Source organism: Myripristis murdjan, chromosome 8, assembly GCF_902150065.1.
Source record: "Myripristis murdjan chromosome 8, fMyrMur1.1, whole genome shotgun sequence".
Taxonomy (NCBI): domain Eukaryota; kingdom Metazoa; phylum Chordata; class Actinopteri; order Holocentriformes; family Holocentridae; genus Myripristis; species Myripristis murdjan.
In genome coordinates, this window is record NC_043987.1 from 26533903 (window position 1) to 26548573 (window position 14671).

A 14671-nucleotide genomic window follows, 5' to 3' on the forward strand; every position below is an offset into this window, starting at 1 on the left:
ACTTTGTGTGCGCTCGTGTGCATGTGTCTCTGTGTTTGTGCGTGTCAAGGCAAATCCTAATTGAATGGTTAGTCTAATTGAGCGGTATTTCCCAGTAAGTAGGACATAACAGCTCTGAATTCATTTGTTTTCAAAGGCGCTTCGGCATTCAAAGCACAGCGGCAGTGTGCGCTCTGCTTCACTGAGGGAAGCCTTCCTTTATCAGCGCGTGGTTTCGCCTTTGTTTTGCTTTGAGAGGAGCAGAGTGCTGTGCCAGCCATCTGATTCCAGACAGTCTGCACCCGTCCACCGTGGCTCTCATTGAAGGGCAAGACTTAAGACTTTCATCTCAAGCTGCCAGTCTCCACTTGTGCAAACACACACACACACGCAAGGTCACACACAACTTTCAAAAGGCAATACTGACTAGGAAAGGTCAAACTGGTTTTTATGTGTCCACTTACTGAGGATTTTATCATTCTAAAATGCTGTGATTGATATTTACACTGCGTTGGCCACATCACCTCTTACATTCATTATATCACTGAAATGTTCTTATAAGATTTGTTTTATTATCTCTGTGAGGCGGCAGCCTCGAGGAAATCATGCATTTGGTCTGGTATGTGTGTGTGTGTGTGTGGGTGTGTGGGTGTGTTTCTGTCTGTCTGCAGCTAATCTTGCAAGCTATTGGGTCTATCACTCTAAATTTTTTGTGCATAGTTATGACTGCATGATGAAGAATCTCTCATGGTTGCGGTGATTCAAAACATTTGTTCTCATTACTTCTACTCCCTCACTTCATTCGCTGTCTAGCTCGCTCATTGTTTTATCCTATTATGGCCGTGTTCACTCTGATCACGGGTGAAAAAAATCCAAGACATGTGTAGTGCTTTTTGGAGCGAGTGTATAAAACACATTGCTAATGGAAGAAGTCAATAGAACAGAGAGCTCAACTCAAGAGCCTTTGATTTTTACGGTATATTTTCCGTACCATGTCGTATTATATTTGAATCATACAGTAATTTAATTTGTGAGTTGAAAAGTGTTTGACAACACAAATGGCTGCTGGGTCTATCCCAAGCTCTGCTCAGCACACCGTTTAGCCTAAAGTCCTGAAAAGGGGAAATACGCCAGGTGTATCTTCTAGTTTTGTCCTGTTACATTACCCATCTCCTGAGGTTGAAACCTTCAGCAGAGAAAAAAGAAAAAGGGACAATGGACAGTCTGGTTTCTCTCTGCCACCCCCATCTGCCACATCTCATTTCCACTGGTTTCATGCCCTGGTTCCTCCTCAGTTCCTCTATACGCTTTCTACACGTAAATCACCAAAAGGTCTCAGGATCACTTCCTCTCTCTAGCTTTTCTCACTCAACCTGCACGTCCCCACAGTCTCCTGCCAAAGAAACCCCTCCACTGCTCTGCTTAATTAGTGGCTGATTGAAAGAGAAGTTCAGGACCCAAGAAAACTTTGCAGAGGCTGGTGAGAGTGGGGAGACGAGAGAAAACTTGCGGGAAGGAAGTAAAACGAGAGGGAGCTGTCTCTCTCCCTCACTGTCTCGGCGAGAGAACTGGAGACAGGAGAGGCGACACCCAGACCTCGACAGCCCCAGACCCAGACATGACTTAATTAATGTTTAGAGATAACTTTCAATTGCCTGCATCTGATCTTCCTCAATTCAGTGCCCCCCTTTTCTTCTTTTGTGCTATTTGTATCTGATGAAAAACACTGGTGGCATTTTCGCTCAGTAAAACAATAAAATATTAATCACAAAAGTTGGGAGAACAAGACGGCACTGATTTGCAATTTAAATTACCTGAGACTTCCTGGCAATTAATTATAGTCTATGTGAGTGAGTGAGGGTGAAATTTTTACATGCATGCGTATTTGTGTTTGTGTGTGTGTGTGTGTGTGTGTGTGTGTGTGTGTATGTGCGTCATTGTTGGGGCCATTTCATTGCTCATCTTAAGTGCAATTTTCCCATCCATTTTACTTGCATCCTGTCCCTTAAAGTGTGCCGCCAATGCCAAATAATCACAGGGAATCACTTAAAGGAAAAATGACAACACTGGCAGCTCTGCTAACAACTTCACAGCTTTCTAAATAGACCAAGATAACACTTAACCAAAAAAAAAAAAAAAAAAGCTGGGGAGAGCTGTTTTTTTTCCCTCATTTTCATGACAAACATCAAGAGCACAGCGGCAGGAGAGCGGTGGCAACACCAACTGTGAGAGATAGAAGAGATGTGTGCTAATCATAGGACTCCCTCACCAGAAATGTCTTCAGACAGTTCATTTGTCATGGGAATCAGACGATGACAGCGGGGATGGCAAGAATGACTAATAGGTGATAATGCACACGGCACAGGGAAAATAAATATTGTCACACTACACCGTACGCCGGGCAGAGTTAAGAAGATTGCACTCCCACCAAAGACAATTAAAAGACAAAGTAGTGCGGTAATGGAGGCGCTGTGCTTCAGATAAGGCAATCAGAAGATGTTAGAGTGGAAGTGTTTGATCCAGCTGTTTGGGCTCCATCAGCAGCTCACAGGTGTCCCTTCCCCGGGTTGAAGAACAGCGCAGATTAGATGGAGATAGAGATGCTCAGAGAGAGACTTATAGAAAGGGAGACTCTGCACAGCACAAATATGCCTGGGCGGTTTCTACAGAGAACACACCGACAATAGCAACCAGACAGCAGTTAACATACAGCACATACTGTACGTTCATACATCTGCATGCACGACTTATGCAACATTAATTTATTATTAGATGTACTGTGTGTGCCATTTTGTGTCATCATCACTGGATCACAACACTCCAGGGAAGTATGTTTTCCTGTAATGGACTATCATAAAATCCATTTACGCAGATAGGGGATTATGGGAGATTAAAATCATAGCTAGGGGAGCCCCGGTGGATCACCTGGCTGGTAGAGCGCGTGCCAGTGGCTCAGGTTCGATTTCAAGCCAAACCCTTTGCTGCATGTCATCCCCTCTCTCCCCCCTGCCTTTCTCATCTCTCTCTACTGTCTCTATCAAATAAAACAGAAGTACCAATGAAATCTTAAAAAAGTAAATCACGACAAATTGAGCAGATTTCTAATTTAATTTTTACATTTTTATCATAATACAAGTTTTAGCGGAGCAAACAGGCCACACCAAATGTTTGCAAATGGAAAACTTGGGACAGCAGTTGTGGAATGCCAAAAAGGATTTCCAGAGTAATAATAAGCGCAGGTGCTCCACTGTTGTTGACCCTCCAGACTGGTGCATTTTCAGCGAAATTCAAGTAGTCAGAGAGTGCAATTTGTACATTTTGGCTGGAGGGTAACACTAGAGGAAAGGTCATGAGGTCACCAAAGTTGACAAGGTTCATCCTGTGGGCAGCATGAACGCGCTTACCAAATTTCATGGCAATCTGTCCAAAAGATTTTGAGATATCAAATGTGACATTTTGGCCTGAGGGTGGTGCTACAGGAAAGGTCAAAGGGTCACCACAATCAAAACGAAACTCCCTTTGGGGCACGTGAATGCACTCAGCAAATACCACACCAATCCAGAAATTAGATGTTGTGAAATCCTGCTTGCAAAGCTGACATTCTGGCCTCAGGATGGCACTGCAGGAAAGGTCATGAATTCACCAGGGTTCACCCTCGGAGGAGCATGAATGGGCTCACCACATTTCATGGTAATCAATCCGATAGATTTGAAGATACTGTATGCAAACTAAAACTTTTGCCTGATGGGGGAGCTGGAGGGAAGGTTCAAGAGGTCACCAAAATTGGCAGGTTTCATCTTCTGGGGAGCATGGATGCACTTACCAAATTTAATGGCAATCGGCTCAATAGATTTGAAGGTATGTAGCCTTGGAGAATACTGTGAACAGACAGACATCCAGACAGACAGAGGGCCCGACACAGCCATCCTCAGGGCAAAAGTCAGGTTCAAAATCCTCCTCATCGTTATTGTTAGACCCCTTCTAGACTGGTGGGTCTAAAGGCCACCCACAGCTGCTATAGATGAATTACTTGGTTCATATATTATGGTCATGCCCTGGAGTCCTTTTGGCTAGAGGTTCAGTGTAATATTATAGAAATTATGAATATAGAGTTTAAGTGCCCTGGTTTGCATACACTTGGAGAGCTTTTCCTAGTGAAGCACGTTCCGGTTGTAGAGGCAGAAGGGACACAGACAGCTATTATGATCGGCTTATGCTTATGAAATTTGGATAAAAATAGCAGTCTATGAAAAAGACTATCAGGTTATTAGTAAAAGCAGATAAACATTAATGTAAATGGGGAAAATATAGAGAGCTCCTTAAACCCCAACCTAACTGATTGAATAGTATGTCTCAATTTGTGCATGTGAAATGAATATTCAATTATATTAATATAAAAAAAAAAAAATGGGGGAAAACGGTGAAATGCTAAGGATGATGGCACCAACAGCATAAGATACACTATCCGCCGATCACACTTTCAGACAGCTTGCATCTGTAAAGGCCTTGATAAGTGAAAAACAAAGTTTTTTGTGGCACTAACATCCTTCAGAATAAATTTGTTTCATAAATGCTGTATACAATATTTGACAGTGCCCTTTCATATGAAATGATGATACAATTTAAATCCCATTCAAAGAGACGGGGGTCTGGTCTTGTCATCCGGGAGCGCCTGAGTACCCTGTGCCCTCCCGTTTGAAAGAATCTCAGTTTTTAGGTCTTGATATTAATTACACACAGCTCAAAAGGTAAAAAGGCTTGGACATTTTGGACATTTGGAGAAAACATTTTTTTTATATATATATAAGTGGTCCCTCGTTTATCGCGAGAGTTACGTTCTAAAAATAACCCACAATAGGCAAAATCCGCGAAGTAGTCAGCTTTATTTTTTACAATTATTATAGATGTTTTAAGGCTGTAAAACCCCTCACTACACACTTTATACACTTTTCTCAGACAGGCATTAACATTTTCTCACTTTTCTCTCGTTTAAACACTCAAAGTTCAAACCTTCGTAGAAAAATAAGTCCAGTATTATAGAATGAACGCATTCTGTACTGTACAGGAGACACGGCACGGAGGAGATTGATTGACAATGGTCTACAGTCCCTTAGCCAATCAGGACGTAGAACACAATGCGCTGTAAAAAAAAAATTTTTTTTTTAAAAAGCATGCAAAATTGCACTAAAACACGAAAGGTGAACCGCGTTATAGCGAGGGACAACTGTAATACCAAAATATTTCATTGCAAAGGGGAGGGCAGTGTCTAACTTTCAGCTGCCCTGTCTGAATTTGGCTCTGTGAGGTCACTGTGAATGCAAGAAACTGAGACAGATGTATGACTGCGTGTGTGTGAGTGTGTGTTGGGTTGGGGAGGGGTATGTATACAGTATCAGTGAGCATGTGAGTGGGTTAAAAATGGAGGGGAGGGTGATTGGCCACCTCCATCCACATCCTCGCACCACGCCTGCTTTCAGAGCGGGGAGCCAGAGGAGGAGAGCAAGGCCCGGAGCCCATTTATATTCATTACAGTGAGACAGTCTGCTCTCACTCTGCCAGTCCAGCCTCCATCTCTCTCTCCTCCACTCTGTCACACACCTCAACAGGCCAGGGAGGAGAGTCTGACAAACTGACACACAGAAAGATCCAACTTCCTCTGTAGGAGCAGAGGCTGGGCGGGGTGATGCCGCATCCACCTCACCCATCAGGATGTGACCCGGAGGTGGATGTCACGCCGTTCCACGCTCTTGGAACAGTTTGATTCGATACACAATACGCAGCTTGTGGTATAATAATTGCTCGTGGCGTGATATTTCCTCCATCTGTAAATTTTACACGGTGATAGCACGTCTCTGTACATATGTTACCTCCATCTGTACATTGGCAGACGTGAACAGCTTACAATATAGATTTGCACGACAGTAATCATCTATTTTTTTCTTCCGTCGCTACATCTGATAACACAGGCCGCAATCGATGAACAAGGATTCATTTCAACATTTGAGTATTACGTGTTTTTGTTTTTTTTTTAATCTGCTGTAATATTTTCAACACCTTCAGTTGTTGTACCATAATTATTTGTTTGATTATCTTTACTAATCATCTCATGTTGAAAAAAAACCCTCAGCATTTGTCTAAATCCTATTCTCTACTGCCGCGATGACCCAATTTCCTCGCCGAGATCATTAAAGTTTCATCTAATCTAATCTAAAGTTATGCCGCAACAAATGAAGTGAAATTAAAACAAAGTTGCCTACGCTGGGACGAGCCGGTCTAGGCTATCCATTTCTTCCTTAACACAAAGAATTAAATGAATGAGGGGAATAATGCTCAGTTACTTCGACGTTAAAGCAGAATATTGGTTTGTGGATTTTGCAGTCCAGTTATGTTCTGCAATGGGATTGCACTTTTTTTTTTTGACTCCACAGTGCATGGTGTGGTTTATGGTGTGAAGATCCATTATTAGATCCGTGTCTTTGCAAAGCACAGAAAATATTGTAATGTAATTCTGCTCTGTTCAGTAAATCTTAACTGCCCTGAAGTTAATGGCTGCTGTCAAAAAGGATCAGCACTGTGCAGAAAGATAAAGATTATAGTTGATGTTGACGGCGGTGATGATGATCCCAAGCTATTTATGCCTCCAGGTCATATTAATAGATCTGTATGAAACAGTTAAATATATCCTTAAGAGCCTATAGGACGGCCATATGGCAGGGACTTCAAGCAGCCGAGCCTGCTGTGAAATAGGAGGTGGATAGTGACAGAGAAGAGACTTGCTAAGCCTTCTGGAATTCATTACAGCTATTGCTTAGACTCTCAAAAAGGAAAAATAAATTCATTATGGGAAAAAAAAAAAAAAAAACATTCTACATATGAGCACACTTGCACACATTCACACACACACATACACACACACACACACAACGTGTCTCCATTTAAATTCCCTTTTACTCACGACATGAAAGAGAAACATCAAATACACGGCACCACCCACTAGCTTCTCCCTCAGGGCCCCACTTCCTGCTGGGAGGAGAAGGGAAATGGCTGGCGCAGAGCTGAGACACCGCCACCAGGTGGACAGGGGGTGGAGCTGCATGACTGAAGCTGCTGCAGAAAAAAGGCTGGGATCGCAGCGGGGATCCTGGAGTGTTTAGAGGGTCACCTTGTGCGGCGACAGGCGGCGGCGAGAACAGCAACATACAGAGACGGGCTGCACGGACTAGAGGGAAAGGTTACAACGACTGAAAACGTGCCAAAATGCTCGGGCTAAGGTGCAGCGTCGTAGCCTTTGAGCACACGCGTGACACATTTTCTGAAAGTAATCAACCCCCCCGTGCGCTTTAGCTTCTCTTTTCCTGAGTTTAGAAATGACCCTGCTCTCTCCTCCTCCCCACCTTCCCCCCCAGCTCTGATGAGAAATCTGACAGAGGGTTAATGAAGTCTGTTCATTATAAGGTCAGATTCCATTAAAAGTGGGCGAGAGCACCGATGAAAGCGAGCGGGGAGTGTGTTCGGATACATCTGGGGGATTGGCAAGATTGATCAAGTGGAGTAGCTGACCCCCATTTCTCCAAAAAAAAAAAAAAAAAAAAAAAAAAAATGCACAGTTGGTTGGAGGTAAACTCCCCATCAAGTAAGCACACACACGCAGGCATCATGTGAAGCTGATGAATCACACCCTCCACTATGAGACATTCCTGTGCTTCAGCAACAGACAGGCAGACAGGCATGTGGAGAGGAGAGCAGAGCCGGGGTCTCTCTGACATTAATGACGTGAAAATATAAAATATATGAGCAGCTGCCGTGGGTAAGACTGACAGGAAAAACAGGAGGGAGGGAGCCTCGCCTTTCAGGTACACGTGAAAGACACACACACATACAACACACACACAGATGCGAAAAAAGGCGGGACACGGAGCATGTATGAAAACACGTCTGCCGTTAAAGCAGCAGTTGTCCATCCAGCCTGAGGCACTCCTGATAACCCTGACACTCACTCGGAGAGAGCAAAAGAGGGAGAAAAAAGGGGGGAGAAAGCCGGGAACAGCGGGCACACATGCATGACAGAGCTGAGCGTGACCTCGGCGGCAGGCTGGGAAGACGCTGGAGTGTGTCAGATCCAGGGCCGCAGGAGGTGTGATGGATTAAGAGGCGCTGGCACAGACAGAGGCCCTCCCTGAACCGTGGACAAAAGCCCCACTGAAACAACATCACTACCCTGCTCCATATCGCTGACTTTCTCCTCCCTGTCACTCTCTCTCTCTCGCTCGCTCGCTCGCTCGCTGTCTGTCTGTCTCCTCTCTCCTTGTTTTTTTCTGAACCCACACCTAACTTCACCCCTCTTTCTCGTGCTCTTTTAAACCCACACAAGGTTGCTATAAAACCAGGCATGAAACGCTTCCTACAATCTCTCCCTGCTCTGCTCTAATGCCACTCTCTCTCTTTTTTCTTCAGGTCCTCTTTTTTAACCGTATTTCCAACTTTCAGAGATATGAAATTGAGATGCAAATTACTCATTTGCGCAGGTAAGACGGAAAAATACCACAAAACGGGTTCGCATCCACTCCTCATGACACAAGCATACGGCTCAAGGTTATTAAAAGTAATATTCTGAGGTTTTCTCTTTTGTTTTTCTTGACGTCGGCGACACCATCGTATATAAGCAGTCATTATTTTGGTGTTTCTGCACTGCATTTCCCATCAATCACTTTGAAACAGCGTGGCCAGAACTTTGACATCACCGGACCTCCAGCAGCAACAAACAAACAAACAAACACAGACGAGGAAAGAAACTAGACGTAACACAACAGACCTTCAGCCAGAGCCTAAGAGGGACCTTGTCTAACAGAAACAGTAATATTTACACTACAGTAAGAGTATATATTAAAACTTAACTTCAAAAAACAGCATCACACATCTGTTTAGTTACAGTATTATCACATATCTATACAAAAGACAGCAAATGCTTAGAGTAGGATTAGTGACAAACTCACATTAGCAAATTTAAGGTAACCAAGCTACCACTTAATTAACAACACTGAGCTAAATAGATAAGTTTGCCATGATTAATTGCTAATAAGCTTTGGAACATGTACCCAATGTTTGACTACAACAACAAAAAAGAAAAATACCAGTTTAAAAGTGGGCAAAAAGTTGTGCAATATGCAACTCAGTGTAGGCACCGGCCACACATCATAATAAAGGTTGTCAAGGTAAACTACAGGAAATAAATGAATACAGAAACCCAGTGGTCCAGAAGGAAAAGATTCATATCTGCATGGCTCCTTATTACCCCCTTCTCATCTCAGAGTGCTTTTTATCTTCAAAAGACAATGACGATGCTCAGACTACTTTTGGCCCGGAGACGGTCGCTTCATCTGAACATTTAAACTGTTGCTTTTTTCTTTTCGTTTTCCATTTAAATTCAACAAAAAGGTACACTTGTCTTGTGAAGTTGAACTTTTCTTGAGTTGCATCGCAAGAGCATGTCTCCGGAGCATTCTTAAGCAAAGAGTCACGCTCATTTAAATCGGCCTTGGTGCTTCTGGACACACTTAAAAATCGAATGATCATAATCTGCAAAGCCGAAGAACGCGCTGGCTTCCTCCCACTCATTTTAAATTGGCCCTGATGAATCACACCTCTAAAAGTCTTTAGATCTGCACTCCTCCTCTATAGCTTTCATATCTTGCACACCACGCTGAGCAACGTCGAGTCCACTCAAAGTCAAATGGCCTTTTACTGACTCTGGTGAGTAATGTCATAATTTTCATGATTAGACTTTTGTCTAGCTCTGACAGTGAACAACCCTCCCGAGTAAGTTGCCAGAACAGGAAATTCGTAGTGAAACTAAAGACCGCCCGTCCGCTGTAGTCTAACTACGCCACACAAAATTAATGTGGATGATCTCAGAGGGGTAAACAGTTAGATAATGCCAATGTGAATACTCTAGGCCTAAGATATTGATTTGTATTCAACCATGCATGCCACACCGGGCACAGTGCAATAGTCATAATTTCTTCATATGAATTAAACATGCTTTGAATGCAAGACCTAAGCAAGCCACTACCTCAACTCTCAGGTCCACATCATCCTTCATCATAATCATAATTTAACATAATCAACACTCTACAGTGGCTTAAAGCTAAACAGGCCTGAAGCTGTAATGAAGATGAACAACAGACCAGCAACTGCTCGTCCTCCTGGGGACTTTGCAGGAACCCAAATATAGGGCTGGGAAATTTTCAACACCGGTACCGATACCAGTACCTTGTCTTCAATACTCGATCCTGGACAATACTTTTTCAATACCTATTTGTAAAATCTTGTTATAAAACAACATCTCTGCGTATAACATAGTGTTTTTCCTGCATCCATCTGCGAGGTGTAATGTTAGACAGCCAATCACCAGCATTATTAGATCAGTATCACAGATGGAATTTACTCCTTAGGTATTGAAATTTCAGCACCATGGCATTTTCCAATACTTGATAGTGCTATAAAAGTATCTATGTTCAGTACCCAGCCCTGCACTATTCTCTTGAAAGGCAAGTATTTGGCCTTTGTCGTTATCCTTTCTTCTGAATCCCCATCTCTCCATCCATCCTCCTCTTCCCCAAATGTCTCCTTTGCACTCCCGCTGTAGAGCTGGCCAGCTGCTGTGTGACTCAGTCTCTCGGTGAAAAGGTCCAATCATGAATCCAAGCACAAACAAAAGAGCAGCCTGACCATTAACATCCCAAACACCAAACTCATGCAGAGACTGAAAATATGCTCTTATTCGACAAACTCAATGACTGAGCTCTTGATATAGATACCTGCAGTCTCTGAATGCATTTTTAAGCTCTGAATGACCCAGTCGTACTTGTATTTTAATGAACATTGGAGTACACTGAAAATGTACATCTTAACAAATTGTTTAATATTGTATTTGTTCTTTATTTGGTTCCTCAGGACCCACAAGTCCTCCTGGGCACATTTCTAAAAATAAGGGGAAAAGATCTGCCAGTAGGGTGATAAACATTTTCTTGTTTCCAGTACAAATAACCTTGTTTGCATAACTTTAATACTGAAGGAGTGATTCTGCTATGTTTCACGATGTTGACGCTTTTTTCTACAAAAATGTGAAACTGCACAGGAAACAAACAGATTTTTCCCTTGAAAACTATTATTTTAAAAGTACATGTAAGAATAAATGACTTGTTAAGATAGTCGTTTTCCGCGGCACGAAATGCATCTGCATTTTGAGATACAGATTTGAAAAGTGGTGAAAGACTTATCTGCCATTCAGCAGGTACTAGTCTTCAGGGCTCGATGTGCATTTGTATACACGTGAAGTCATTCTCAAAAAAGAAAAAGGAAAAAAAAAAAACAGTGGGGCTTTAAGTCCCATGTCTCAAGCCTTATAGTCCGTGCTTTAGCAGTCTGCCCTTGCACACTGCTCCAGTGTGATCAATTAGCCCTCTACACTCACAACACAACACTTCTGTGGCAGAATAGCCTTCCTCTACACAGAAAGAGACACGGACTGAGCAGACACAGCCAAATCCTCTGCGTATATTTGAGACTTGACAAAAAACATATACTCTAAGGCAAAAACAACCAAACCACAGTGGTTCTTTATAGCCAAGATAACAACAGAGAAGTGCTTTCTAAATGACAAAATGATACTGGCTGTAACTGGTCTGCATCTCTCTCTCACTCGGCCTCTCTTTCTCTCCAGTGAGAACAGCTACCACTGACGCACACGAAAATCTGTCTGGCCATCAAAATAAAGATTATTTTCTCAACCATAGGTATTTTCTCCTTTTCTCCCGACTTGGCAGCAAGAGAGGACTATATGCCCAAGCACGTATGCACACACTCACTGATGTAAAGCTTCTTTAACCTTCATCTACATGACTGTACTGGGTGTTCTCTTGGGCATCAACCTCCCTGTTTATTTTCTGCCCTGCAGAGACTCTCTGCATGAAGTTCCATCCTCATGAACCGAGAAGAGCTTGAAGCAAAAGGGAGGAGTGAATGGAGGGAGCGGGAGTTGTTTTGTTACCGCACTCGGTGCAATGATGCAATTTATAATTAAAATGCAAATAGAACGACAGGGAGTCTCTCTTCACCTTGTTTTCACTTTACTCCACTGTTCTCAGGGGAGGCCATCTCTGCCTGAGATGTACGTATCCAAGCCAGTAAATCAATTTTCATATGAAGCTCTGAAATCAATTTGTGATTTAGTGCTATACAAAATGTGACTTACGACTCAGTGTTTAACTGGGAAAAAAACTTGAGATGCATGGACAGACACATCTAGCCTGTGGCTATAAAACATTTTTCTACTTGGCTATGATGATGTGTGAAGGAGCTTTAACAGCTCGCGTCCCTAAACTGAGAGCTAAAAGCAATTATTTTGGCAACAAGAAAACACAGGTCTGTCTGACACAGCAGCCATTGGTGTGTCTCTGTTTTGACTATAGCTTATCACAATAGGTGGCTCAAACATCCCCTAAGCTTCAATCTCAACAAACAACAAAGACGTTGTGCAATGAATCATTTGGGGGAGTTTTGTTTCAAAAGTGTGCATGAGAGAGAAAAACAGGGGAAAAGTGGGAAGAGAGGGGGCCTTTTTTGTGGTTGTCCTTCAGCTTGACTTTGTCATGTAACACATTTCCAGCTCAATTATCTGCATCCAGTGGATTTCAAACACATTTAGCAAGGACCAGAGAGCTTGGTAATTAGCAGGAGCCCTGGCTCATAAAGGGACCAAAAGCAAAGCTTGTCTTTAGCTCTATCTTTATCCCCTCCACTTGTCTAATCTCCTCTGATCCCTCTCTTTTTGCAGAGACTGTTGGACATCATGTACTGTATGCACTCAATCAATATGCCAACAGGTTTCAACTTTTACTGACCAAATTATGACCCTGAACTCCTCCTCAAAAAGAAAAGTTACATCCCAAAAGGAAAAACAAGTTTAGAATATACCACGAGAGTAAAAGGAATTAATAATGTTTTCATTATCGTCAAAGTATAGTGCAATAATATTTGTCTTACCAAATACACTTACCTAGCATCCAGGAAAGAAATACAGAAATACAGAAATGCAGTATGTATAGTCACACCAAAATTTAATTTAGCATACAGCCTAAGCTCAGTCAAGCACTCAATGACCATTTTAGGGGCTGTGACAAGACTGAGTAAGAGAAACCAGACTTCACCGAGCCTGTTCGGGCTGCACTACTGTGTAAACCATGGAGACTAACCAAAATATTGTGATGGTCAGGCCTTTTTCTCCCCTCTGACCTCCCCCTGCTCACATGAAGAGCTTGATGAGCTATCCATAAACATGATGCATGCCAAATCTAATCTATTCTGATTGGACTTTGCAGTTTCTTCAATAAACCAGAACCGCAAAGTCATGATCACGTTCCATACACAGACACAGAAAAACTGCCTCATTCGCATCACGGCGATTCACTTTCATATTCTCATAATATTTAATGGTATTTTTAGAATTCTGAGCAGGAAGACAAAAAAAAAAAAAAAAACATGTCAAACTCCGGCCACCACCCTCCTGCTCGCATTGTTTTCCATTTTAACAATGGTTTAAACCCATTTCAGCCTGCTTTTGGCACAGGAATGTAGCCTCGGGTACAGCTGCTCCCTGCCTCTCCCTGGATACCCATAAAGGCTCATTTCAACAAGGGGCAATTCCATCTTCGCTTCATGCCTCGCTCCAAATTGACAACCCCCTCCCGTCCAGCACTCTGCACCTACTCTCTCCACCCGGTGCTTCCTCCCTCACTTTCTCCCTTTACTCCTCGCCGTTCCCTCCCATCCCTCCCTACAATTATAATGATGAACTGTGCCGGCAGCAGTACAAGTCACTGAATTTGTGAGATGTCATCTTAAACAGAGGGAGACTGAGTCAAGTGAGCAGAAGAAAGGAGGAAAAAAAAAAAAAGAAGAAGAAATGGCGGGGGTAAATTTTGTGTGGATCCACACCATTAAAATCCACTGCTTCTTGAAAGGAAAAAAAACAAATACAAAGGGAAAAGGAAGAGACAGAAGAAGGTAATTTTTCAAATGTTTCCCCTAATGGAGAGAAAGACTATTGACAGGAAGGTTCATATTCAGGGTAGCAGACTATACAATCCCCGGCTTTTTCCCGTCTTCCTCCTCTCTCTGCCTGTCTCTGCCTCTCTATCTCCCTCTCTCTCTCACACACACACATACACACACACACACACATCAAAATATACGCTGCCTCTGAAGAGACAAAGAGACTTGCTGGCAAAATCATCAATGAATCAACTATCAATGAAAAGCAAACATCCCTTTGTTAAGTAGTTATGTTTTCCTATTGTTGCTCTTCAGTGTAGAGTACAAACACTTCTAACACAAGTGCTCCCACACACACACGCGCACACGCACGCATGCACACACACACACACACACACACCCAGCAGAGGAGCCAATTAAGATCAACTGTTCACTTAACTTGTCATACTGTCACAGCAGCACTGAAATATGGGGATCAAGGGCAATCGCCTGCCACGGGGGGCAAAAGTGGCCTTCCTCTACCCAACAGCCCATCTTTACCTCAGGGAACAATCTTCCTGGCTCTTACCAGACGGCACATCCAGTTCCCGTCTCCCTGGAGAGGCTCACAGCCGAGACTACACCGGTCCACTCACCAGTA

General features: G+C 42.9%; 1 protein-coding gene across 2 annotated transcripts in view; it reads right to left on the minus strand.

The window, feature by feature from the left end:
• Positions 1–14671, minus strand: part of spop (speckle type BTB/POZ protein) — a 93740-nt gene that overhangs the window by 50362 nt on the left and 28707 nt on the right. The window lies entirely within an intron of this gene.